This window comes from Helianthus annuus, chromosome 16 (genome assembly GCF_002127325.2).
Source record: "Helianthus annuus cultivar XRQ/B chromosome 16, HanXRQr2.0-SUNRISE, whole genome shotgun sequence".
Classification (NCBI taxonomy): Eukaryota; Viridiplantae; Streptophyta; class Magnoliopsida; order Asterales; family Asteraceae; genus Helianthus; species Helianthus annuus.
The window spans coordinates 24,120,565-24,125,642 of record NC_035448.2 but is presented as its reverse complement, the minus strand read 5'-3'; the positions used below and the strand labels follow the sequence as shown (position 1 = coordinate 24,125,642).

At 38.2% G+C, this 5,078-nt stretch overlaps 1 long non-coding RNA gene across 1 annotated transcript; it reads right to left on the bottom strand.

Annotated features, from left to right (window-relative positions):
- Positions 1 to 1,138: 1,138 nt before the first annotated feature.
- LOC118488483 lies at positions 1,139 to 1,790 on the bottom strand. The gene is made up of 2 exons (XR_004884996.1): positions 1,501 to 1,790; positions 1,139 to 1,422 (listed from the first exon to the last, which is right to left on the bottom strand). It is a non-coding gene; the product is annotated as an uncharacterized LOC118488483 (long non-coding RNA).
- Positions 1,791 to 5,078: the final 3,288 nt, after the last annotated feature.

The window sequence follows — 5,078 nt, the reverse complement described above, 5'->3', positions numbered from 1 at the left end:
CAATAACTGCTATCACAACACTACAAAATAGAAGTCGTTAACCTCATCAGAAGAAGAAGGGTCTCTATGCGACCACTCTCCAGCATAAGAATAAGCATCAACGCTTTAAGAGCAAATATTGTTAGCATAAGCTATGAGTGAGAGGTTTAGTCAATGAGCCATGTATCATCAAAATGGAGTATTTATATTAAGGGGATTAGGGTTTCGATTTCAGTGTCATGTAGCGGTGGACACGAATAAACCTATAATCAATTTGATAATGACTTTTTCCATCCTATTATTGGATGTGAACATTCCTTCAGTCATGTTGTACTTTTTTGCCAGGAGGATGCAACTGATTCTGAAATGACCCAATCTGAATTTGTCAGGTTGGGTTAGATATTATCGGTTTATCAGTTGAATTTGTTTCGTGTCACTTTGGTATTCAAGGAAAAAATGCAACTCAAATGACTATTACTAGATAATAATTATATATGACAATGAAATCATCATCCACTACTAGAAAAATTGAAATTTCTTACAACAGTTTTCGTAGGAAATGCGTCATAAAACTGGCTTTTCTACGCATTTATGACAAACACCTGATGTAGGAAAACACCTCGTAGGAAACCCGTTTTCAACGCATTTCCTACGCAACTTCCTACACATTTTCTACGAAACTACTACGTCGCCACTTGCTACGAATCTGTTACAATATATTTAATTATTATTTTTTAGGATTTATTTTTTTTTTCTACACATTTTCAACCAAAAAAAATAACAAGTTTTAATACCACATTATTTGTTACCCACTTCCGACAAATAAATTAGAAGTGTTGTTACAAATTTATGAGGAAACTAAGTATTTTTTGTGACCCAATTCCAACAAATAAATAAGAAGTGTTGTTACGAATTTATGAGGAAACTGAGTATTTTTTGTGACACAATTCCGACAAATAAATAAGAAGTGTTGTTACAAATTTCTGAGGAAATTGAGTATTGTTTGTAACATGTTTTGTGACAAATTTCTGACAGAATAGAGAAAAAGGTCTCCTATTTTTTTGACCGTTTTTCCAACAAAACCTTTTTATGGAATCACCTAAAATAGCATCAAGCCCCGCTCAAAATAACACCATATCAGCGCTCAAAAAGAAAATTATTGAAATAAATATATATGTATATTAAATTTGCACCAAAACCAGCAGCATAATTTACATAAATTTTATATAAATGAAGCCAAAACCCAAACAAAATCAATAAACCTGTCTATTTACATTCTATTCTAATATACATATTTGACAAAACTTGTTCAAATAGAAACTATACTAACATGTATTGTGTTGTATTTGTACAAAAAGAAAATAAATGTTGAGAGGTACATATAGACATTCCAAACTCCAAAGGCATAATCACTTGCAGGCCCAAAATCTGCTCCTCAGTTCACTGCAAAATTAAACACAGTCACTAAAAAGCAAAAGGCAAAACAAATATCAAAACACATGCTCCTTATAGTGGACCTACTTATATCAAAACCATCCCTATCGCCGTCGCCGTCGGTTTCATCGTCGTCGTCATTTTCCGGCACCAACCACCACAGCGCCGCCACCTGTGGTGGTTCTATTGCCGCTGCTGTAGTCCACCGCCACCAGATGATGCTGGTCGGTCGTGCCTCCTCCTCTTTCACTGTTCTTTCTCACTCTCCCGACGATCTCTTTCTCGCTCTAAACAGTCGTGGGTGTGTGTATAAGGTGGTACAAGGAAGGGGGTGGGGGTTGTGTGTGGTTGGTTTGCCGGAATCCCACCGGCACCGCCATGCTATGTTAGGATCCGAGGCTCTCATGATTATGTTTGTTTGTACAAAATGAACATTCAATGAATATAAAATTATGTAAAGTGCAGCGGAATTGTATACAAACTTTGTAAACACAAACATAGAATAGAGTAGTATGTTTAAACACTTGTTTCACCTTGAGTCGAATGATTACAATGAAAAGCAGAAGGTTATAATGCAAGCTTACAGACTAAACTCCCCCTCAGCCTAATACTCCCGGGTTGGTTGCACAAGATGAAAGGATTGAATTGAGGAGAAGAACTCACTCAAAACGAATCAAATATAACAATACAGAGTACTGTTATATTTATAGGCAAACCAAACTACTGATGTACCTCAGCTGACGTCACCATGATAGTGACATCTAACAACTTAACAACCTATAGACACTGTTCTAAACAAACTACTGATGTCTTAACAACTGATTGATAATACAATACAAAATAAGTCTAACACTGTTCACGTTCCACTGTTGTAGCCTAAGCACTGATTACTTGAACATCAGTGCTTTCTTCAAAAGGTGATCAGTCTTTGAATGAGCAGTGCTGGAATCTTCAGCAGTACTTAAGAGACAGCAGTAGATAGAGCTCAGCGTTTGCCTTTTAGCAGTCTTTAGTTGTTTCATCAGTGTTTGGTTCATCAGTTGTTCTTCTGAGCAGTGTTTAGAATGTATCAGCAGATAGGTAGCCACTGTCAATGGGAGAGCTTAGTGTAAACATCTGCTTATTGTGAATCCACTGTTGTGATCAGGTTTTGGCTTTACATTATCTGTTCCTCTGGTAGGGTTCAATCCCAACAATCTCCCCTGGAACAGATAATGCCAAAACCTGTCATTATTCTGACTTTTATTCCTCATCAAAGGTTCCTTAGCTTGTTTCTTAAATTCAGCTTCAAATTCCTTGGAACTCTGGTCATCCTCATCCCTACACAATGTAAGTTCAAGGAGATCCTGCAGATCTTCAACACCAAGGCCAAGTGCTTCTTTCCTTGATATGTACTTCATTTCGCCACTGGATCTGACCAAGGTCAATACGTGGGTCCTTTGATCAGACATCCACTTTAGTATTTTAAATCCTAGTGGGTTTCTTGGGAGAGATTTATTCTTTGATGAGTTGGGGGATGATGGCCTTGTAAACACTTGCAAGCTCTCAGACATTCTTTTGAAGGCTTCTTCAATGACTTTGTTTGCTGCAGCTATGTCTTCTGCAGTTTCTTGTTCAATAAGCTCTTGCCTTTCAATTTCTGACATGTCTGTTGCAGTGTTTGGTGATGCAGGCTTGTTTAACACCTTCTCAAAAAGGTTCTGAAGCTTTGTTGAGCTATCTTCTTTCAGACCCATTTTCATGATGGCGTCCTTGAAGTACTCTGCTTCTTTTTCTTTGACCTCTTCCTCAGTCAGCTGTTTACCTTCTTTTTGGTCTGACACAAAAGTAGGATTGTATGCTGATTTGAACATTGTTCTGAGTTTTTCAATCTGCTGTTCAGGTTTTATCATATGTTCTCGTTTCTTTGAAGCACTTGAAGCAGTTGTCTTTCTTTTCTTCAGCCTTTTATAGGCTTCATCAGTCTGCTGCCTAGACCATTTTGATATGGCTTCAGCAGTATCCATTTTTGCATCCACCAGCTCCTTTTTCTTTCCTTTGTACTCAGTAGTGAGGTCAGCAATGAGCTTTTTGTATTTGCTCCAGTTTGGAGCATTTTTCTTCTTTACAGGATCATTTTTGATTCTGTCAATCCTCTCAGCTTCATGCTTTAATGCAACTAATGGCCATTCTTCAAACTGTTGTTCTTCAGCAGGATAGAATTTCTCTTTCATGATGTAGGCTAGATACTGTTTCCTTAACCTTTTCTTTTGATCAGCCTTTTCTTTGATTAGCTCTTGTGCAAATTCTTGTATCTACTTTACTTTTGTGAAGTAGAACTCCAGTCTTTTGGCAATGCCTTCGTCGCTTAGACCTTCTCTTTCACTCTCAACCTTAGCTTTTACTTTAGCTTGCCTTGCCTAGATTTTGAGGTAATCATCCATATCCTCTGGTGGCATGTAGCCTATGAGTGAGGAGAATCTTCTTTTTGAAGGATCTACTTCTGTATAGAATTGCCTCATCCCATTTTTGAGAGCTTCAATTTCCAGTGGATATTTTGCAGCATTAGGATCATGTATTTCCTCATTGGCAGGGATTGGCTTTCTTTTTCTACTGAGGAGCTTTGGTTGTGATATATGAAAGGTGATAGCAGTGGTGGATGATTGACTAACAGCTGCTGAAACAACTGGTGTCTCAACTGCTGTTGTCATTACAACTACTGATGTATCAGCAGATGTCTTCTGCTTTTGAGCAGGGGTTATGATGGCAGTTGTTTGAGTGGTGATCAGTGGTAGACTAACAGTAGTTGAAACAACTGGTGTTTCAATCACTGTTGCCATTACAACAGATGTTGTAACATCTGTTGTCTTCTGCTTTTTGGCATGGGGTGATAATGGTTTGGCTGTTTGTGATGGTAATGGTGGTTTTTGTGCTGTAGACACAGATGGTGGTGGAACAGTGATTGTGATGGTATGTGATAGAGTGGTGTGTGTTGGAAGTGTGTGTGTTGATGATATGGCAGCTGTTTGGCTACTGACAGTAGTTTTTGTAACTACTGATGTATCAGCTGTTTGAATTGAAGTTTTGGATTTTGTGGTTTGAGATGATTGTTTTTCTTCTTCTGGTTCAATGTACAACCCATCTTCTATTCCTTTCTTTCTCAACTTGATTTTCTCCCCCTTTTTGGCATTATCTGCAAGGGGTGTATCCATGAAGAGGATGGAAGATGGAACTTTTTCACTATGAGCAGTCTTTTGTATGCTGGCCTTTGTAGCCTTGATATCTGCTTGAGTATCTTTAAACCTAGATTCCACCATGTTGGTCTCAAGCATGGGTTGAAAAATATTCCAAAGCTCATTTGCAGCAAATGCATGTTGTGCAGGTGCTTGAGCAGGAACAGCAGTAGCTTGTGCTTTCTGAGCTTTTAAAATCTCTTGCACCATATCTTTAATTTCAGCAACTGAATCTTCAAGTTTTTCAACTCTTTTCGTCAATTCCTGATATTTTGAATCATCACCTACATTAGTAGGATCATCTGAATCCCCACCAGTGGTGGTTTTACCAATATGTGACTTAGGAACCGAGTCCCAAAAATCATCCATTGATGCCCCTTGTTCTTGGTACTGGGGACTTCTTTCTTCAGCACTCGATAATCCTTTGATGGTACCGGTGGTTAAAATCAACTC